The sequence below is a fragment of the Xyrauchen texanus genome, chromosome 8, assembly GCF_025860055.1.
Source record: "Xyrauchen texanus isolate HMW12.3.18 chromosome 8, RBS_HiC_50CHRs, whole genome shotgun sequence".
NCBI classification, from domain to species: Eukaryota; Metazoa; Chordata; class Actinopteri; order Cypriniformes; family Catostomidae; genus Xyrauchen; species Xyrauchen texanus.
In genome coordinates, this window is record NC_068283.1 from 3,963,588 (window position 1) to 3,987,885 (window position 24,298).

Genomic DNA, 24,298 nt, shown 5'->3' on the forward strand with positions numbered 1-24,298 from the left:
AAACAGCATCGATATATCAAAATGACAGTTGTGATAGAATCACATCAATACTGAATTGAGTCAACATATTTATAATGTAATTTTATAAACTGCTAATGTCATCATCCACCAAATTTAGCTATTGATAAAGCTGACTAGCAAGCTAATGCCGACATAGACTATCGTATAAATGCAGTCAATGTATCATGGAAAGAAAAGTGATCTTCAAACTACATTCTCACATAGTCAGACCGATATCCACACTTTGTTTTAGCCCTGTTCCAGCACTGGAGAGTCAAATATAATTTACAGTCTCAAAGTTTGTAGTAAAACAATCATGTGTCATTTTAATTATGGTAACTCATCTGTCATCATGATGTCTGTGAATCACGTTCAGCCTCTTTGTTTTAGTTGATACTGGTGTCCCTATGCAGTGTGTGCAGGAGCACGAGCAACAGGTAGCTGCAGTTCACTTAACAGCCACAGGTGTCATTAATAACAAGGGTTTCTGAATCTTACATACTGCACCTTTAAGAGCGCCGTCTCTGTGCAGCTACGTTATATCGGAGCGCTTGACATTATGTTTGAATATTGTTGAAACGAGCTTCATTGATATTTTCACAATAAAACCTAATAATTTAAGTATGTGACAATCACGGTTTGTTTTAATTTTCAATTTTAGGTTCAAGGTGAACGTGTCTTGTATTACTTTATGATTTAATACATTGCATTATTATTCCATAAATTTTTCAGTTGAATGAAACCGAGAAAAAGGGGCGATAACTCATACATGCGCTTGCTCCACGAGACAGGGTCCCGCAGCACACCTCCTGAACAAACATCGAATCAGACACAAGCACCGATGGCTTTTATTTTGTCTGTTGTTTAAAATATAATAAAGTGTGTTTCTTTTTGACTAACAGACTTTCTTATCACGTGTCACTCGAGATGTCGTACAGGCCTGTTGTGGGTAGATCAGCAATATTACTCATACATGAATTGAACATAGGAGCTCGCGAACTGGATTGAGCCTCGTCGCATTTTGTGGGTGGCGGCAGTAGCGGTTTTAACCATCACGCAAACAACGCATTGCGTTGGGAGCCCCAGACCCGTTGAAAAGCTTTGCAAAAAAAGGGGTGAGGGATTGAGGGGTGATATGTTTTTCTGGGTACATGCGCAAATACGCTGTTGTCAGCGCTCTTAGAGCGGTTCTTACGTTAGAAGCCGCCGGGATAATGACAGGAGAGTTTCTTAATTGTTTTATTGCTGTTTCAGTAAAAAATATGTGTGGACTTTTTTTTTTTTTTAGCTTAGACCATATTTTAGTCAAGGGAGAATTTTTATTGTTATTTATTTAGACATAAATGGGGAAAAATACATGACAAATAAACTGTAGTAATTTTATGGTGTTTGTTCTAAAAGGTTCAAATCACTTTAAGATTTGAAAACATCAATTAATACGATGAATAGGCTCTGATGGAAATAAATGTTATTATTGATAGTAACACCACAGACTACTTACATTACGCACGTCTGACATTGCCTGTAGAGTTACTATCTAGTCTGAGGTGTTGATGAAAGACAGTAACACCCAGACAAATCTGGACTTTTCTCAAATTTAGGCTGCCATCATGATAGTTTCAAGGTTAGGGGACATTTTGGAAATATAAATATGATTATATTTATAAAACTTTAGATTAAAATCTATCAAATCTGTAAAGTATGATTGTAGCACCACAGACTCTGATTATGGTGTGACATATGAAATGGTCAGAAATGTAGTAAAATATATTCAATTTAAATAAGAAAGAATGAACTCACCATGCACTCCTCAGATCAATCATCACCTACAATGAACTTTACACACAGGAACTATTCCAGATACAATTCCCTCTTTTCTTAATGATGTCCATTGTCATCAAACCACAGACATGAACTTTTTCTTAAAATATCTCAAAATAAATTTTTCTTATCAATATTATTAATTGTTAAATCTATTTTCATAATATAACCACATTACTTGTGTTAAAAATGTGTCATGATTGCAATTTAATTGCAGGATACCTTTTTGGTGTATTAGGGGTACATGCAGATTTTGCCACTAATGATTTCTCTCAAACTTAATAAAATATGCACTTTTTCATCATGATTTCCATGTTTGACGTTTATGTTTGAAACAAAGCCAGAAAACCTCTGTAGTCCATGTGCTTTCGATAGGTGGCGATAATGGGCTGTATTAGTTAGCGATTCACCATTAGACGACGAGAAGAAGAAGTGAAATCTGTGTGACACTGTTGTAAAGATGTTTATTAAAGAGGAGAGTGAAGATATGGCTTATCCAGAAGCATGCAGAATTAAAACCGAACACACTGTCGAACAAACAGGTTGGTGTTCATTCTTCATATTCAGACAGTTGAACACATTTCATGACTGTAGTTATAAAACAAACCATATAGGAGGTGAGAAATAACTTTAACAAACACGTAAAAAAATCTGCAAGCATACAAAAAAGACTTTGAAAATGCATCGAAGTGATGATAATGAATTGAACAATCTCTAATATAACAAACAAAAGGCTGTGATTAACTAAATTAGGCTTGCATGAATTGCATGAATCAAGCACAATCATAGTATGAACTAAAGTTACTTTAGGAAAACCAAAACAACAAGATTAACAGTGATTACTTTAACATTATTCTAGTAAAACCATGGTTTCCATATGAATATTATTGCATCCAAACAAAGGTTTCCACCAACAACCAAGGTTACTGCAATCATGGTCAGTTAAATATTACTTAAACCCCTTAAGCCTTTTAGTAGTTTTTTTTTTTTTTATCATGGTACCCCAAACACAAAATAATTAATAAACAATATGCTATCTGAAAAAGCCCTTTAATTAAAAGGTTTAATATTAATTTAAGTATTAACTAAAACAGTTTCCTTCAAGTGTTTCTCAAGTAAACATTGATTCAGGTTTCATAATTATTCAGTAATTATTCAAGAGCCAGTAATAAATATAGTCATTAACACAGAAGAATTGCAATTTGAGAAACCGTAAAAAAAGTAATCTAATGCAAGGAAAATTACTTAAATGATTAAGTAATAACTTTACCGTGTGATTATTAGATATACATTAAGATTCAATACAATCATAGTTTGATGCAAAGCAGACCTGAAGTTTTACTGGACTTAGAACTACTAAAGTTTTCTAGCGACAGACAGTGAGTGCATTTCTCATTTTTCTTGTCAGTATTGTTGATTGATTAATATTAATGATATGCTTTAATAGCAGAAAGCAGTAGGTTTTTCAGGCTGCATTCAGTGCTGTGAAAAAATATTTCCCCCCTTCCTGATTCCTTCTATTTTTGTGTATTTTTCATACTATATAATTTTAGATCTTCAAACGAGATATATCCTATAACAAAGGCAACCTGGTAAACTCAAAATACAGTTTTCAAATATATAGATTTTTTATTGAAGCAAAAAATGTTATCCAACACTTATATCACCCATGTGAAAAACTAACTGCCCCCTTAAACTTAATAGCTGGTTGTGCCACCTTTAACAGCAACAACTGCAATCAAACTTTTCCGATAACTGGAGATCAGTCTTTCACAATGCTGTGGTGGAATTTTGGCTCACACTTCTTTGCAGAACTGCTTTAGTTCAGCCACGTTGGAGGGTTTTCGAGCATTACCTGCCCATTTAAGGTCCTGCAGCAGCATCTAAATTAGACCTGGGTCTCGAGTTCGATCAATTTTAGGCACCGACTGAATTGCCTCTAAACTATCGAGTATCAAAAAATGTCTTGTCGTTCGGTACCAAGTTTCGATACCTAAGGGGTTAATCTCATCAACATCAGTGATAAGCATGTAGCATGCTAGATGTGCCCAAATCTAAAAGTGCCGATGATTGGCTGTGTTGAAAATCTCATACCGTTGCAACCTTAAGTGGGAGAACCGCTGCCAGGGGCAGGGGAGACCCCCTCTGTTCCCCGAGAATGTGGCGGGGCGTTCCGTCCACCAGGGGCTGGAGGACTGCCTCCGATCCGCCCGGAGAGGCTCGGCTGTCGTCCATTAGATGGTGGAGGTGTGACCGAGGAAAAAGCTACGGCGTATTGGAGAACTGGCGAGTAAGTGTTTTCTTTTTCCATCTCTCGCTCCACTCTCACTGCTGGTCCGCGTTGGCCTTTTCCCTCTCATTTAAATTTTACAGTGTTTTTTTTGGGGGGACTACACTGTTACAGGAAGTCCCCCCCATTTTTAATATTTCTGTTTCCCTCCCCTTGTCCCCTCCCTCATCCAGGTAGATGAGGATGACCAGCCGGCAGACGGGGCTTAGTGCACACCCTCCCCCAGGGAAAGGGGGGGGGGGGTGTACGTCATGCCGGGGGCTCCCCTGCCTGAAAGAATGAGGGAGGAATGTGACAGGGCGGATGGCGGGGCCGGGTCGTGATTATACACACTCGGTCCCTTATCAGGCTAATTAAGCCTCCGAGAGGGATAAAGGCCGATTGCGGACGGTGGTGCGACGAGAGAGAGATCGTTTACGGAGTGTAAAGCAGTGCAATGGAAAGGAGGCGGCGAGAACTGGCCTGGCGATATAAACAATATTTTAATGATTAACTTAAACAAAAGACAAACACACATGACGGATATGTCCGTAAACAATCTCTCTCTCGTCGCACCACCGTCCGCAATCCCTCTCATAGGCTTAATTAGCCTGATAAGGGACCGGGTGTGTATAATCATGACCCGGCCCCGCCCTCCGCCCTGTCACAGTATCATATGTAAACACTGATATAACACTGCATCATTTTTTTTTCTTTAATAGCTGTGCACACCATATATACACACATCGATTGATGGTCCTTATACTGAGACAGAAAGTTTCTCCCACTACTTTTGCTTTCAGGTTGCCAGCTTGAACAGGGCCATGACGATCCGCTTTCGGGTCGGAGCTGGTGTCAACCTGCAATAGGGTCAACATCAGGACCAATATTACAGTCCAATCAGAAGGGCAACTGCTCCCTTTTGATTGCAGTTCCTTGTCTTTTGATTTCTTTTATTTGTTAATTAAAATGACTGTAAACTGACTAATTTCAATGAAATGGCTCAATAATCTCCCCATTTTAGCCAAACTTGAGAGGAAGAAATGAGGGAGATCTGGGAGGTGAATTAGCGATAAACACACATTTCTGAATGGAAACTGCTTCAGGGCAGATTTATTTTGCGCTAAACCAAAACCTATGCCACAAAGTGTTTTTTTTAGGCATGACGTCATCGTGCACACCCTTTTTATCAATAAAAGGCCATTTGAATGGAAATGTGCAGAAGGCGGCAAATGCAATTTTTTTTTTTTGCATTTTCACTTTTGTTGATAACAAAATAGTATAAAGGTGGATGAAACTAGGCTATTGGCGAGTGTGGAGTTCACACTGCCTCTCCTGTGTCATAAGCAAGTAAGCCTAAATACACAGTTTGGCCAGAAAAAAGTTGTATGCTCTAATATTTTGTTGGACCGCCTTTAGCTTTGATTATGGCATGCATTCATCAATGGCATTGTTTTGACAACCTTATGCATCACATAATTTATTTCCATCCAGAGTTGCATTTATTTTTGGCTGAGATCTTGTATTGATGACACCAATTCATGTGTGAAAATGATCCCTCATGCTCCCTGAACATCACAATTTTGAGCCAAATTAATCTTGGCATCGTCATCGTGGAATATGACAGTGTCATCAAGGAAGTAAAAATCCATTGATGGGATAATCTGGTCATTCAGTACATTCATGTAGTCAGCTGACTTCATTTTATTACATCATAATGTTGCTGAGCCTAGACCTGACCAATTGAAGCAACCCCAGGTCATAACACTGCCTCCAGAGGCTTGTACAGCAGGCACTATGCATGATGGGTGCATTGTTTCATTCTCTTCACTTCTTAACCTGATGCTCCCATCGCTTTGGGTAAATCTGGACTCATCAGACCACATGACCTTTTTCCATTGCTCCACAGTCCAATCTTTATGCTCCCTAGCAAATTGAAGTAATTTTTTCTGATTAACCTCAGCAACACGTGGCTTTCTTGTGGCCACACTGCTGTTTAGTCCCAGTCCTATAAGTTCTCGTCACATTGTGCATGTGGAAATGCTCTTACTTTCACTAGTAAACATAGCCATAAGTTCTACTTTTTATTTTTTTTTTACGATGTGACTTCAAGCGTTTTAGTGATCGTTCAAGATTTTTTCCAACTACATTTCTTCCTCGGGTCTGACGGTTCACCACCCTCTTTCCAGGTTTTAATAATGTGTTTGACAGTTCTTAACCCAATTCCAGTGATTTCAGCAATCTCCTAGTTGTTTTCTTTGGTTGATGCAGGCCAATAATTTGCCCCTTCTGAAACATCTTTTCCATGACCATGGGATATTTAAATCCAAACAGTGACTTTTTATTTTGGCAAGGCAGTGTATACTTCGGTCAGATGCGGATGCTACAGGATGTGTGACGCATCTCTTGTCATTTGCAAAGTGCTCGAGCACTGAATGTGCACAGAACAATTTTTCTAACCACACGTCATTGAACACACAGAATGCACATGCGCCTGGAAAAAATTGCACAAATTAGTGGATCCACAAGATGGCAATACTCCCATTTGAGCAGTTGTTGTCACAAAAAAATGCTAGATGATGATGTAATCACTGTTAAATAATATGAGATGAAGGTAAAAACAACAACAGTCATAGCACGCATGTGCCAACCGCTTGTGTATGCACGCACCTTCAAATGGAGTATATTTTGACAGATTCACGTTCGACTCTACACAGACGTTAAGCGTTCACATCATGAATCGAAATATACTTTGGGCTTAAGTGTGGAAGTGCAGTTTTGTTTAAAACAGAGGAGCACAGATAATCCTACATCGATGCCTCATTCAGCTGATTTGGATACATTAACTGCGGCGCCATCTTGGAACAGTCAACAAGGAGAGTTGTTTGAATGCAAGTGAATGAAGTAGATGCCTCAGACCGAGCTCCTTGCTCAGACCGCTGCATAAACTACTTTTGTGTGGAAACAGTATCGAGTTTAAACTACACCCTCGTCAACGAACTGGCCAGAAGTGAACATTTAAAAAAAAAAAATTATATTGAAAGATCTTCAATAGATCACTGGAGCAGTGTGAAGTCCCATGCTGCTTCAAAGGCTCAGTTATTATCCCTGTCCCTAAGAAACCTAAAATCACAGGACTTAATGACTACAGACCTGTCGCCCTGACATCTGTGGTCATGAAGTCATTTTAGAGACTGGTGTTGGCCCACCTGAAGGACATCACTGGACCCTTTCTGGACCTCCTTCAGTTTGCTTATCGAGCAAATAGGTCTGTGGATGATGCAGTCAACATGGGATTGCATCACGTGCTGCAACATCTGGACAGACCGGGAACATACGCAAGGATCCTTTTTGTGGACTTCAGCTCGGCTTTCAACACAATCATCCCAGATATACTCCGGACTAAGTTAAACCAACTCCCTGTTCCCACCTCTACCTGTCAGTGGATTACCAGCTTTCTGACGGACAGGCAGCAGCTTGTGAGGCAGGGAAAATTCACTTTCACCACTTGTACCATCAGCACTGGTGCCCCCCAGGGATGTGTGCTCTCCCCACTACTCTTCTCCCTGTACACCAATGACTGCACCACCAAGGACCCCTCTGTCAAGCTCCTGAAGTTTGCAGACGACACCACTGTCATCGGCCTCATCCGAGATGATGATGAGTCTGCATACAGAAAGGAGGTTGAACGGCTGGCTGTCTGGTGCATTCAAAACAACCTGGAGCTGAACACGCTCAAAACAGTGGAGATGATTGTGGACTTTAGGAGGAACACCCCAACATTGTCCCCCCTCACCATTCTAAACAGCACTGTGGCAGCAGTGGAGTCATTCAGGTTCCTGGGCACTACCATCTCACAGGACCTGAAGTGGGAGATACACATCGACTCCGTTGTGAAAAAGGCCCAGCAGAGGTTGTGCTTCCTTCGCCAGCTGAGGAAGTTCAACCTGCCACAGGTGCTGCTGAAACAGTTCTGATCAGCAGTCATTGAGTCTGTCCTCTGCACTTCAATAACTGTCTGGTTTGGTGCAGCAACGAAATCAGACATCAGAAGACTACAAAGGACAGTTCGGTCTGCTGAGAGGATTATTGGTTGCCCACTGCCCCCCCTTCAAGAACTATACACTTCCAGAGTGAGGAAAAAGGCTGTAAAAATCACTCTGGACCTCACTCACCCTGCCCACTACCTTCTTGAACTGTTGCCTTAACACTTACAATAATTGTTAATATTAGAGGTCAGCTCTGGTATGAAAAGAATTACCAGTAAACATAAGCAATGAGGATATTTGGTACCAAAGAAAGTGCAGGATACCAAATAAATTGAGGTATAACATCATATTGACAAGTCATTTCTAACAATAGGATAAGTGGTAATAATTTAGAGTAAAGCTCTGGAGGAGAATATACCATTATAACTGCAATGCTGACCTGTGGCACAAGGATTTACAAGCTATATTTAACAATAGAATAACAGTTAAGCATTGTGACTGAATGAAGTACAATATTTCGTACCAGGTAATGTGCAATATCAAGTATCAGAGGTATGAAATAGTATTCCCAAGCTATTTTTAATAGAATAACAGTTAAGCACACTGATGGAATGAAAGTAGAATTTTTGGTACTAGTTAATGTGCAATATCAAATATCAGGCATGAAATGGGATTTACAAACTATAATAGAATCGTTAAGCACTGACGGAATGAAATAAGCCAATACTAAAGTCACGGAAGGTAGAATATTTGATACCAGATAATGTGCAGATATCAAGTATTAGATGTATAATCTAGGATTTACAAGCTATATTTAAAAATAGAATAGTTAAGCACTGTAACAATGAAATAAGCAGCAAATTGTATATGAAATAATTGAGATCTTTGGTATCAAAGATGTGCAGGATAACGGGTATAATATAAATTTTGACATTCAACTTACACATGACAACAAGTGGGAACAAATACAATTAACAGCAGAAAATCTGGCTGTAGAGAACACAGCAATCAGAATGTCTGGAGTGGTTGGGGTCTGCGTGGCGTAGTGGGCTAAGAATCACCGGTTTTTCCCGACCTCCAGAATGAGGCAGTGCAAATTGGCATATCTTCAGTGATTCCTCGTGCGCCTGTATAAAAGGACAAACCATCCCATATTCATCCAAGGAGCTGCCCTCAAAGCAGGGTCACGAGAAAAAGAAAAAAAAAAGAGCAATTTCCACAGTGAACAGTGTGGATTGGGTGAGTGTAGCTTTTTAGGGGTCTTGATGTTACTGACTGCAGGATAAAGAAAAGGTTCCAGTTGTCAGTGATGCTGGGGTGTCAGTAGTCAGCCTAGGTTTAAGGGGTCGGCTGTGGGTCCCTCTCAGCTGTGCGGCACCTTTTTCCACCTTCACGGTCAGATGATCCTTTCAGGTAACGCGTAACGTTAACCTGGATCACCTCATCAGTGAAATCCTGGGTTGCCGGGTTCTTCCGGATGGCTCCTGTAGAAAATAAAGATCTGTCATTCCATTTGAATGGCATAAGGTCATACACATCTACTTTAATATAAAAAAAATATCCAACTTACTTTGAACAATGGTTTTCAGGAACATGTCTCCAAAACATGCTTTATCCCCTACGCCAGTCCAGGTTGCATTGATGGAAAGGTGATTAGAGAAGATACTCTGAAGCATTCGCCACACGGTTGTCTTTAGGTCCCTCCCACATTTGATTGCCAAAAACTGAAGCTGAAAATACAAAAAAAAAAAACGTGTTACAAATTACATTTCTCTGAAGCTTCTCATAAATGTAAAATGTGACAGGCTGTGGATTCAGACTGTAGAATATGCAGTGTACAATCTTAATTTTACTTTTTAGATTACCCTATGGCGTTATAAACGAAATCAGCACACTTACAAATCGTTGCTGGAGCTCTTTATCCTGCCTCAAACTGTTGTCAAGCAACGCCAAATCTTCCTGGGTGTCTAGGGGGAGTAACAGACCCCCTGGCAGGGATAACTCTCCAACAGACACATTGGCATTGAAATGTTGCAGCATAGTGTCCATTTTGTTGTCCATGCTACGCACAACATTGCCAAGACGTCGCAGCATTAGGGTCTGATCTGCACCTACAGGGGTTCCCAGAATAAAAGAATCAAGTAGTCAGTCCTGGTCCCTCAACTACTAAACTATCACATTTATATCTAGGTCTACTACATGTACAGGTGGCCCCTGTGGGAATTAAACCAACAACCACAGGTGTTTTCACGTTGTACCTGATTGCCCAGTGCGAGCAAACGTCTTCAACATTGTCCCAACTTGCTTCACTTGCTCTTGAAGTGAGCCGCTGTCACCTGGGAAGTAACAATATATTGATTAGCAATACACTAATTATAATAGTAATATAATATAACGACAATTATCATACCAGTAACTGTCCCTGTAATTTCTATCCACAGTATGTTATGCATGGCATACAAGTTCATAATGAAGGACCCTTATGAGAACATCAATTCAATTTCATTTTTTTTTTCTTTGAAGCAGAATATTTGTTTGTAAAAGGGGAGGAAAAAGAAAATAATGAAATATTGGTATACAGATTTTGGTTGGTATATCATACTGTACAGTGAAATTTGCTATTGTTATATCCCTACTCACCTGAAGGACAGATAGATCAGGAAAATCTCCAGTCAGGCCTTTGTAGAGTGTGCTCCTTTGTTGACCATAAAACTTTCATGAGTGGGAAGTTGCATATCCACAGGTATTTAAATTCAAACATGCAACATATTGTAGTAAATCTACAATATTCAGCCTTTACCTTACACCCTCGGTTGTTTCTCTACACTTTTATTATATTAAATACTTATTTATATAGCTTGCTCACTGTATAATCATGATAGCCTAATACTTATAACACAAGATTGCATCTTAAACAAATGACTGAGTTGAAAACTTGAATAAGAACGCATTTTACCCGGAGGGGACCAGCTAGGGAAACTTTCCTGATTACAATATCTGTTTTCATTTTATTTGATTTGAGTTACATTAAACATGAATAACCTTAGCCGAGTCCCCAGGAACATTGGGCTATTAAAGTAACAAGCCTATAACTGCTGTCTTATCAATTCTAGCTTCACCATACACTCAAACTGTGAGGTTTCTCTGCTTTCCTCATGGACCTGTAGCACAATGCCCTGACAGTGACTTCACCTGTGCCCTGATCTTTATTAGAAACTGAGAGGAGAGCAAGTTAATACAATTGATATTACAATTATCACAAAAATTAACAAACAGTCTGCTTTAAAACTAAGAAAAAACAAGCTTCTATACTAAAGTTACATTAAAAATGAACACGTGGCGAACTAGCTTAGCCGCTATTTGCCGGCACACCACATTAGATTAAAATACTTACCCTTGTAGTTGTGCAGATAACTCGATATGTAGAGTTTAAAGCCCTTGTCCCTCTTGCTTGTCGGAGCAGGGGACCAGGCATCAACAATGCAATGAACATCGCTGACGCTTATTTTCGGAAGATCCTGGAGACATCGAGTAAAAACAGACATTTTGGGCGACACGCAAGTAAACCGTAAAAAGATATGCCGACTTCTGGCGACAACGGAAGTTTGTCACTACGCTTTTTCACGTAGGTTATTCAGTACTTCACAGTTCACAGTCTTTGTAATGTGTTTTAGCAATACATTTTTTACATTTATAATGTGTTTAGATTTTTTTTTTATTGCCTTTACAGGGACTTTAACACTTTCTTACAGGTCATAATTGCAAATGAATCCCTTACCTTTAAAAGGTAAAATAACAAAAAAATCGAGGCTGGAAAAAATGTAAAGACATAAACGAAATTTCTGCGCAACTGTGAAACCAGAGGATAATTTCGCTTTTTCATTGAGTTTATCCTTCACGTCAAAACAGAGATTTTCATGTTTATGATAGATATCACCGTGGTTGCAAATTAATAAAAAAAATATAAAGTATACCCAAGATTTAAAATGGTAATTTAAATGTCATTTCCTAAACCTTACCTTATCATGGAATCAAGAGTCAAGACTCTGTTATAAACCCTAATAATATAAAATAATAATAGCCAACATGGCTGGTCGATTTTGAGAGTAGAAATCCTTGCATTTCAAAGCACCTTGCCGCCTACCGGCCGCGGTCCATTGGACGGAGGCAACCGCCAGAGAAAAATGAAGCAGTCGTCCCGGCGGCATCTCGCAAGAAATGGGAGTGACGAATTCGGCGGCAAACGTTTCATCCCCGCAAGTGGGACGCACCTATAGCCGACAGCTTAGGGTCGGCGGCAAAAAGAAGCCGTGCGGATATTTTTTGCTATCTGGGTTGGTCCCCAATGTTTCTGCCCAATAAATTGGCAGATCTAAGAGTGACCTGGTGTAAGTGGAATGACATTCTCAGGAATTCATATTCCCACCATTGTGAGCAGGGAACGAAAGGTTAACAGCTCCACAGTAACAGGAAGGTTAGTCCTGTTTTTATTGTTGTTGACGCCATGCTAGAAGATGGCTGTGTCACAATACAGAGATTTTAAAGGGTCAAAACACCCCCTGTTTCAGCACAGTTGAAGTTTCACAACAATTTAAAAAATTTGGTCAGCAGCGGAGTGGAAGGGGGAGAGAACACAACAACTGTCTATCTGATCCAGTCAGCTTTATTTCACTAATGCAGTTAATAATTGAAGAGGACAAATCCAGCAACACTTGTTGAATTGAGAAATGTAATGAACAAACTGATGCGTTTCAGCACACAAGCCTTAATCATGGTTTACAAAGTTAAGACAGAGCAGATAAAAATAAATTATTTGAATACATACAAGAGTAACATCTAGCCAATGAAACTGGCAGGACAATCACATCCACTAATCAGGGAACACCAATTTCAATTGTTCTAATTAAACAACACCCAGCAAGTTCAAAATAATAAATTTTATGCAAGACCTGCAATTATAAGCCAATACACATCAAAACGTGATACATAATAAAAGACATAGAATTATTCAAAATAAAATAAAAAGATCAAATTTTTAAATAAAATATCCAAAATGCCCACCATTTTTTTTTTATCTGATCCATATTAACACCTTGTACAGAAGGTTTTATCACTTCAATGCCAAAGAATAAAAAGGAAGAAATAGGGTGGTTAAATTCCCTGTGTGTGTAGTGTAGTGCCTCGCTACAGAGTTAGTCAAATCCCCTTTTCTGATGGCACTTCTATGCTCTGTAATACGGTCCAGGAGGGGAAGGGATATTTCCTCAACATAGACATATCACATGGACACCAAATCAAATAAATGAATTTTTTTTGTTCTACATGTGATAAAACTGTTTATATTTACAATGCTATTATTTACAGGGTAGCTAAAACTTTTCAAATGTTTTGTATCTTGACAGTTTATACAGTTTCCACATTTAAAGCTACCTGTAAGGGTACTCAAAGAAGTTTCCTTAGGAAGGCAAGCTCTTACCACTTTATCTCTAATGTTCCTTGCTCTCTTGTAGATAATTGGTGGAGAATCTATGAACTTATTTTGTTGAAGGGCGTCACTCTGAAGAACGTGCCAGTGTTTTTTAACCACTTTATGTCAATACATTGCATTCATAAAGTATTCTTCATGTTGCAGCCTTATGCTAAATGCTTTAAATAATGATTTTTCTCATTTCAATTTACACTCCATACCCCATAATGACAAAGCAAAAAACTGATTTTTGATAATTTTGCAAATGTATTAAAAATAAAAAACAGAAATATTACATTGGCATAAGTATTCAAACCCTTTGCTATGACACTTGAAATTTAGCTCAGATGCATCCCATTTCTCTGGATCATCTTTGAGATGTTTCTACACTTTGATTGGAGTCCACCAGTTTTTATTATTTTATTATTACTGGACATTATTTGGAAAGGCACACACCTGTCAATATAAGGTTTCACTGCTGAAAATGCATGTCAGAGCAAAAACCATGAGGTCAAAGGAACTGCCAGCTGAGACAGGATTGTGCCGAGGCACAGATCTGTAGAAGTCTACAAAAAAAATTCAGCTGCATTGAAGGTTCCCAAGAGCACAATGGGCTCCATAGTTCTTAAATGGAAGAAGTTTGGAACAACCAAGAATCTTCCTAGAGCAGGTTGCCTGACCAAACTGAGCAATCGGAGGAGACGGGCCTTGGTAAGAGTGGTGATTAAGAACACAATGGACACTCTGGTTGAGGTACAGAGATCATGTGAGGAGATGGGAGAAACTTGCAGAAGGACAGCCATCACTGCAACACCCCACCGATCTTGGTGTTATGGCAGAGTGGCCAGATGGAAGACTCTCCTCCGTGCAAGACTCATGAAAGCCTGCTTGGAATTTGCAAAAATGCTCCTAAAGGACTCTTCGACTGTGAGAAGCAAGATTCTCTGGTCTGATGAAACGAAGATTGAACTGTTTGGCTCAATTCCAAGTGTCATGTCTGGAGGACAACAGGCACCACTTATCACCTGTGCAATACCATCCCAACGGTGAAGCATGGTGGTGGTAGCATCATGCTGTGGGTGTGTTTTTCAGGGGCAGGGACTGGGGGACTGGTCAGGGTTGAATGAAAGCTGAACTCATCAAAATGCAGAGATATCCTTAATGAAAACCTGGGACCTCAGACTGGACCGAAGGTTCACCTTCAAACAGGACAATGACCCCAAGCACACAGTCAAGACAAAGGAAGAGTGGCTTAGGGACAACTCCGTGAATGTCCTTGAGTGGTCCAGCCAGAGCCCAGACATGAACCTAATCGAACATCTTCAGAGAAACCTGAAAATGGCTGTTCACCAAAGGTCCTCATTCAATCTGACAGAGCTTGAGTAGAATGGCAGAAAATACCCAAATCCAGGTGTGCAAAACTTGTGGCATCATACCCCAAAAGACTTGAGGCTGTAATTGGTGCCAAAGGTGCTTTAACTAAGTACTGAGTTAAAGGGGTCATGACATGAGAAACCAAATTTGCCTTGATCTTTTGGTATATAAGAGGTCTTTGTATCATTAAAACGTCCTGCAAGTTTAATATTTTAAGACGTCCTCCCCATTCTAAACGAATCATTTATTTAATCAAGCTCAAAATACAGCTCGTTCTGGATTCATGGTTAGAAGTGACGTGTCGGTTAGAAGTGACGTAACAGCGTTTGCATATGACCGCCTCCAGCACAAGATAACTACGCTTTAAGCGCAAGACAACAACGCTGATTTCAGTATCGCCGTCGCCTCACAAGTGTTCAGTCGATGGACAGCGAGCTCTGACAGAGACTACTTGTGCACAGGAAAATTACGATGCCACACAGATGTGCTGTTCCTGGCTGTGGTCAAACAAAACCTCTGAATAAGCTGCCGAAAGATCCAGACGTCAGGGAAAAATGGATGCAGTTTATTTTTTGAGGACGTCCCAGTCACGGCAGTGTTAACTTAAGCGTTTGTTCTGTACATTTTAAGGATGACTGTTTTGAGAACAAATCTCAATATGATGCTGGCTTTGCCAGAAAACTGTTGCTCAAAGATAAGTCTGTGCCGACTATTCTGGGAACAACGACGACGCAAACTGTAAGTAATCTATTTTAAACTTTAAACTACTTTTTAAAGCGCAATTTCATTCATTATGAATAATCACAGTGTTTTTACTTAGTTTACTTGCATATTGTTCTGGCTGGGGGCGTCAATAATTGATACATAGGCACTGACGTTAGCCAATCATAACAGTGGGCGTTAACACTGAAGTCTTAAATGGAAAACGCCCCAAAACAGACTGTTTGAATCAGAGGATGAGAAACAGGGTGGGAAAAGGTCATAAATCACTAGATTTTAAAAGTTTTTCTTAAAAAAAAAATATATTAATACTATAATTGCACCTAAGGGAACATAATAATACAATAAAAAAAAACATGTCATGACCCCTTTAAGGGTCTGAATACATGTAATATTTGTCAATGTAATATTTCAGTTTTTTCTTTTTAATAAATTTGTTAAGTTATCAAAAGTTTTTTGAGTTGACTGATGCAATAAAGTGTTTCTATCTGTGGTTTTGGTGAATAGGGAAGATGACCTGTCTTAGTGACATGAATGTCTAGAAAAATAATTTAAGGAGCACTATAATTCAAAGAACTTTAGTCCACCAAAATGGCATTTAAAAAGTTTAAAAATGTATGAAGAGTAGTGACTGAACCCCTCCAGATTAAAACATTTAGGAAAAGCCTTCTGCAAAAAGTCGTAATATGGATCAGATTAGAAAAAAAACAGGTCGGTTTGTGCTCTGACATGCACTGTTAATTGTGGGACCTTATATAGACAGTTGTGTGCCTTTCCAAATCATGTCCAATCAACTGAATTTACCACAGGTGGACTCCAATCGACGTTGTCATTATGGGGTATTGTATGTACGATTTTGAGAAAAATAATGAATTTAATAAATTTTGGAATAAGGCTGTAACAACAAAATGTGGAAAAAGTGAAGCGCTATGAATACTTTCCGGATGCACTGTAAATTCAGTGAGAGACAGGGGAATCCAGCAAGCCCAATGTCTCTTATAACAACTGAATACAGATTTATTAACCTTTCACAGAATATAAGTATTGGGAAACAACAGTTTGCCGACTTTGTTCAGTTTTCAGTTATTCAGTCGAACAACTGTTGTAGTTTGATTGTGTGCTTCACATATATTGGGACATACAGTATATCTATTAATGATTGTCTGGTGTGAGTGCTTTTACTGGATTTTGTAAATCACTTGCATGTTTTCATTCTTTAATTTTTGGAAAGGACAGTTCCACACATGTAATGGCTCTGTCAGTATCACGGTAAAGCCGAGCAGTCTTGAACACTCACTGCCCAGTATCAGCTCACTCACGGAACCGCTTGACAGTTTGAAGCGCTCGTCTTCCGAGACTGACAAGTGATGGCATGAATAGTCATGAGGTAGTGCCTGCTCATTGGATAAGGCCATGCAGTCTCCTGAATAATTATGAAACACTGATGATGCAATGATTTAGTGTGAAAGCGTCAGATCCTGTGACATTTTCTCAATGTTGATTTTAAATCCAGAAGACGAAAATAGTGCAAAAATCCTTAACCATCTCGGGTCTGAGTGTGTTTTGGGCCCTGGAGAAGTTTTGACATGCCTTGACATTTGTGCTTTTTAAAGTCTGATAACACTGTATCCAACACAAACTGGGCTACAAGAATATGTGAACAACATGTGTGTACATGTTTGTATTTTTGAGAAAATAACGTTTATGCGTGGTTTTTGAAAAAACAAACATTTTAAGTTATTGATATAAGGCCATATAACACATACTAGATCTTGTATCCTAAAGCTTTTGCTACAAAATTATGTGAAAACCTGAGGAGACAAAGACCCCTCCCCTGGGCCTATCACTGAGGAATGTGACAAAGACTTAATGATCAAAATCAAGTATTAAGTTAAAAGAAGTAATATGACTATACATTTTCTCTACATCAAGACTTAATTTTAGACCTACACTACCATTTAAAAGAAGACTCTTCTGCTCACCAAGGTTGCATTTATTTGATCAAAATACAGTAAAAACAGTGATATTTTGAACAATTTTTACAATTTAAAAGAACAGTTTTCTATTTGAATATATTGTAAAATGCTATTTGTGATCAAAGCTGAATTTTCAGCATCATTACTGCAGTCTTCAGTGTTACATGATCCCTCAGAAATCATTTCAAATATGCAGATTTTCTAAAATGAGCACATTTACATCACATTTTACTAATTTAACCTGAACTGATATTTGCAAGCACAAGCTTTGTTGATGATAATGAGGCAGCATAAACAGTAGATAAAATATAATCTAAACATTCATATTATTTTTATATCATATTACATATCATATTTTTATCATACAGCATACAATTTAAATACCCGCTTTAGCCGAAATAGCATTTAAATATAAATAAAACTTGCTTATTAGGACATATTTCAAATTTCAATACTCTGAATCCTGGCTGGCGTGTCTGGAAAAAGTCAACTTGTAAAATATGTACATGTTTATATAAAATAGCATGTCAACTAATGAAAACTAAATGACTTACTCGTTAAATTGTATCCTGCAAACGTTCATCGGAGTCCCGCTCTTCTTCTGAGGAAAATGTTAACTCTTCCTCACTATCCAGGAGCTTTCTCACCTGTGTATCGTGCAATCTTACAAACGCATAGAAAAGTTAATGAACTTTGTTTTTAAGGCACAGTCGGGGACGTTTTCCATTTGCATTGATCGCCTCAGCACATTAACATATGAATGGCGCGATCTGCCCGTGGGAGTGATCACATTAGGGATAATTAGCTGAGCCAGGAAAAACTGTACTTTGTTTCATACAGATTACATTGCAGGAGAATATTTGTTTTAATTTGATTTATTTTATTTAAAAGTGGACATTTTAAGCTTTTTTTAGACACATGCTTCATGTTTGTGTGATAAGTATTCGCAGAGTTTGTTCATTTTTGTGACTCATTTCGGATATATGCTCGTGAACGTAGAGACTGCTGTAAGCTCACCCTTTTTATTTTCTTTATTTTATATATTTATTTTTTCTTTATTTTATTACACTTACTGTATAAGTCTCCATTCAAAGTAGTTACTCAGAAACAGATTGGTCTCATGTCCATCCACTGGACTGGTTGTGTCAAGCGATTGGCAGACACATATGTGCAGTTCCCCTTACTACAGGCCATTATTTAGATTCGCCTTCAAGGGATGTTCCGGTTCAAGGTCCTACCTTCCGGCTTGTCCTTGGCCTACAAAGTTGTAGATGTGGCGTAAGCTCAGCTGAAGCCAAGTGACCGTAAGTATTGGTTACTGATAGCTCAATCGAAGGTACAAGCGTGCAAGCAGAGAAGACCTGTTGTTTGCACATCGGGGCCTCAAGGACAACTGGACAAAGACTATGTTAGTGAACAGTCAGTAAGTTTACTTCTTAGGAATGAAACTCCACTCTGTAACCATGTTAGCACCAGTCCAATTAATGCATTCTGTTCATTCTCCTACACCTGACAAGGTTCAAGCCTAGTGAGAACCCTTTCGCTGCATCAGGGCTTGATGGCCACTGCAGCTGCCGTCACCCTGCTAGGTTTGCTACAGGTGAGACCTCTCCGGTTCTGGCTGAGTGCAGGGGTCCCTCATTGCACTTGGTGATACGTCACCTTCAATTCATAGTCAAGTGTTGCTATTAAGCCATGCTAGCTACTGAGGTGAACCGAGTTTTAACAGAAGGTGTGACACTCGTCAAGACGGGCAGATGCATAGATGCACACTATGGACATATCCAGCGCGCAGGCTGGGGAGTTCTGTGTGATGGATGTCCAGATTTTGGCACATAGTAAGGTGCACAAACTGTTTGACACAATCGCCAAAGAGTATGATCAAGCGACCAACATTGTATGTGGCAAGCCAAATTCGACCCTGAGTAAATCATGTCTCCTAAGTGCAAAGCATGTCCCCAACCACCTGAACAGCAGAGCAGGTTTACTTTAACATCAGGAAATGGAGACTGCACCCTCAATGACATTATTGACCGCAAGCTTCTCCAGGCTTGGACACATTAGCTCACAGATTTCCGTGAAATGTGAAAATGCATATTCCCTGTAAGCTTGATATTCAAGTATTGTGCAAGATATGGAAAGACAAGGAATCAGTGATATTAGTTGTGCCAATGGCCCAACAGCCACTGGTCCCTGATGTGGTGGAGCTGCTAGATGCTCCCCCATGGGAAATTCCTTTTGAGATCTACTCTTACAAGCCGAGGCACGATCTTGCATCCTCGGCTGGTGCTGTGGAGACTGCATGTCTGACCTCTGAATGGGGCTCGTCTGGCACAACAGGGTTGTCACAGTCTGTGTGAAACACTGTACTACTAGCCAGGGCCCCCTCAACGAGGTGGCTGTTGCCATCAAGTGGTGACCTTTGGCTGATTGCTGTTCCTCCCAGGGTGAGGACCCAAAGCATTGCCCTGTGCAGACAATACTTTCTTTTATACAAGAGCGGTTTGATGCAGGATTCTCTCCATCCATGTTGAAATTATATGTTGCTGCCATAGAGACCACTTATAACCTCTGAGAGCTTTATAAGCAACACCCTCTGGTCAGCAGGATTCTGCGTGGAATGAGACAGCTAAGAGCCTTTTTCGTTCTGCTACCATCCCAGTCTGGGACTTAGAACTGGTGATAAACACACTTGCAGGTTCCCCGTTTGAGCCATTAGAGGCTGTAAGCTTATGCATATGCTCTTAGGAGATTTTGCTGCTACTTGCTTTGGCATCAGTCGAGTGTATTGGGTACCTTAAGGCCCTTCAATGTAGAGTTCGGACCGGATTTGCCTGAACAGTTGCTGGAACAACTTTTACGGGATTTTTTCCAGGATCCCTGTGTGAAAGGGGCTTCATTGTTGCCTTCCATTTAATCAGAACCTTTATCACTGTGTGGGTTGTGCAAATGGTTTGATCACTATCTCGCTATTGCCTATGTGCCAAAAATAACCCTTCATGTTGCCTTAGTATACAGAGCCCGTTTAGACTACTGTTATCAATGTCAATGCAGCATGTCTGTAGCCACCATTTCCCAACCCACACCCCCATGCTAATGGTACAGCCCACAGCGCAAATCGCAATACACAAAAATACAAATTGCTTAGAATACATGTTTTCTTTCTTTCAAATATTTAAGTTATCACAGTTGCAATTTCCATTACACTGAAGGTTACTTTTTCATTCATATTTTCCTTTCAGACTTGATTGAAATGAAAGAGGAAAATCAAGTGTCAGTAGAAGTGAAAGAGCAAATTCAAGAATTCAGTGAAGCGGAACAGGAACATCAGCATCAAAATTCTCATCATTTCATTACTGGAGGAAAATCTTTTAGCTGTTCACTGACTGAGAAGAATTCATCACAGACTGAGAAGAATTCATCACAAAACAGCACTCAAGCCAAAAATGTCTTTACCTGCCATGAGTGTGGAAAGAGTTTCACACAGAAAGGAAGTCTTCAGAGACACATAAGAATTCACACTGGAGAGAAACCTTTCACATGTCTTCAATGTGGAAAGAGTTTCACACTGAAAGAATGTCTTAACCACCACATGAGAATTCACACTGGAGAGAAACCTTTCACGTGCCCTCAGTGTGGAAAGAGTTTTACAGACAAATTAGGCCTTAAAAGACACATACGTTTTCATACTGGAGAGAAACCTTTTACATGTCCTCAGTGTGGAAAAAGTTTCACACAGAAAGAGGCTCTTCTCTGTCACATAAGAATTCACACTGGAGAGAAACCTTTTACATGCAATCAGTGTGGAAAGAGTTTCACACAGAAACAGAGTCTTCATAGACACATAAAATTACACACTGGAGAGAAGCCCTTCACGTGTCTTCAGTGTGGTAATAGTTTCCGGTCTAAAGGATCTCTTAATCTGCACATGAGAATTCACACTGGAGAAAAACCTTTTACATGCCTTCAGTGTGGAAAGACTTTTAGACGGTCAGACACCCTGAAACAACATGAGATATTGCATACTGGAGAGAAGCCATAACACTGCTCTGGTGCGGGCCTATGGTTTCTGAGGCCCCAAGCATCCGACCAAGCTGTGGCCCCATATAAATTTTTTTGCTTAAATTACATAAAATGTATTTTAAATCATAATTTTAAATTCATTCAAAGTACATTCAAAATGTTAATTAATAAATGTTAAAGATAATTAATGCATGTTTTCCAATTTTTCCACAATACAGTGATAAAAAAAAAAAAACAATATTTTCCTACATATATTTTTATAAAACGATTTTTTTTTCTTTTTGTGTGTGCAAAACCTACTTCACCCAGAAACATTTTGGAATACAGTTGTTATTTATTAATATTATAACCCAACAGTTATTAATTGTTGTCCAGTTTGTCATTATAATATGATACAGTATTATTATTACTTTGAGGATTTGTTGTATACAATAGAAATATATTCCTGTCTTATTTATTTCACTTTCACCTGGAGTTTATATTCTGATTCTGAGGCTGTATTTTATGTAATCATTGTAGGCAACGCTTATATTGTAACAATAAACAAGGCTTGGCAGCCCCTCAGAACACTTGAGCAGAAGAAAAAGAAAAGACTTACTTTAACCTGGTTTCTTAAGTGTGCGCACCTCTTAACTAACACTTGGTTAAAGCCCCTTTGTTCGATGTATAGCACCCATTCTTTTTGTCCAAGAGTCTATCAACTTGGCATCTTAATTTGTCAGTTTTATTCCACTCTTCCTTGCAAAAAACCTCCAGATCTATAAAATTGTGTGGGAATCTCCAGTAGGGTTGCTCCGACACCAAAATTTTTGCTTTGGTATGATACCAGCCCTGGTACCTCGGTGTCGATACTATAATCAGCATATAAAAAGCCTAAGATTTTTTATGAAATTGCACTTAATTGAACAAAAAAATTGAGAAGTTAGAAAGTTACTTGATTAAATGAACTCCATAAAGTCACAAAGTCTACATCAGAGCTTCACAGTATTAATTGTAAAGGGGGAATAAGAGAAAGGAGGAATAGGGAAGCCACCCAATGTCCCATCCAATGGTGTGGCTGAAGGTCTCCTGCGCATTCTGTCTTATCGTGCGCATTAAGTTTGTTATTTTGTTCTCATTAAATAACTAATTTAATCGTTTTATGATCCCGGTTTATTTTATCTGACTCCTGTTATAAAAGTTTCCAAGGATATTAATGTTCCAATTTTAATTGTTATTATTACATTTGGTTTAACATTTGATCATCTTATTTACTGTAACTCTATTTTATATTGTACTCGTTCATTCTGATTCCTGTTACTTAGAGAGTTTCATGCCGGCCATGTAAGCGGATCTCACAGTAACAAATATGTCAGTATTGGTCATTAAAACCGTAATTGATTAAATAATAATTAGATGGCTGCTCATGCTTGCCTTTTTATCTGAAAGTATTTTGTTTAGTCCCCTTAGTACAAACTTTTCTACCCAGAGGTCATGACCACTAAATTTACAAAGAAAGAGGGGGCAGATGGTCCTTAATCAGTAGGGTGTGTTGTCTCGGGTGGAGATGCTCTTCTGTGTGAGAGTTTTGTGATGTTGGTTCTCACAGAGATCTTTGACTTTTCCTGGAAATGGCAGAAATAGACATCCTGGTGCCAGCCATACCTTATGAAAATAAAATCTGATTGAGAGTTGCGTGGCGCCATTCGAGGTTCGGATATGTGAACGGCGAGTTATGTGCACTTTGCTAGTTTTAATACTTTTTGTGTCATAATTGAGACAAATTGTGAGATTCGATACACCCTGATTCTTATCTGTTCCATGAAGACAATATGTCAAAGAATTCAAAATCCTCAGGCTCTGGAGATATTGAAAGACACTTATGTGCTCAAGCTGAAGCCACTGAGCAACAGGCCTATAGCCAGGGAGTCAGTTTGGACAGTGAATTGAAGGAAATTCACTTCATGACATCTGCTCGACATAACAGGCCATGAGCTGGAAATCGAGCGAGCTCACAGAGTTCTGGCTTGGAGATCTGTGGAGGGAGACAGGCCCCGATCAATTCTGGCCAAATTTCTTAGATCATCCGATAAAGATCTCATGTTACGCGATGAGTAAAGGAAGGCTTTCTTGGAAGAACCACAGCATTTTCTTATTTCCAGACTTTGCGAATTCGACGAGAGAAACGTGATCAATTCAGGGAATGCAAGAAACTATTACATCAATGGAGGGTCACTTTTGCACTGATGTTTCTGGCCAAATTGAGAATAGATACTAAGGATGGCCGCAAAATATTGACATGCCTAAAGCAAGCAATATCCGTCAATGGAATAAGTAAGTCATTTTGTGGTACTCTTCATGCAGTCAAGTGATCCTGACTCACTGAACATTCACCTGACTGTCCGAGGAAACTAAGGGGTTTTTTTGTTTCTGTTTGTGCTGGTTCCGCCTAGAGGTGGAAGCTGAAAAATTTGGGAAGATATGGGGTGGACATGTTATCTTAAGTGCTGGCTCAAGTAAGAGCAGGAGAGTCGTTACATTAATAAGTAAACATCTACAATTCAAATGTCTCAAACAGATTAATGATTAATTAGAGTAACTATAGTTGAAGCAGAAATTCAGGGGCAAAGGTTGATTTTGGCTAATATTTACGGACCTGATATTGATGATCAGGGCTTTT

The 24,298-nt window shown here is 39.2% G+C and overlaps 1 pseudogene; it reads left to right on the forward strand.

Moving 5' to 3' along the window:
• The window catches only part of LOC127647435 (gastrula zinc finger protein XlCGF57.1-like), an 80,962-nt pseudogene that overhangs the window by 30,796 nt on the left and 25,868 nt on the right, over positions 1 to 24,298 (forward strand).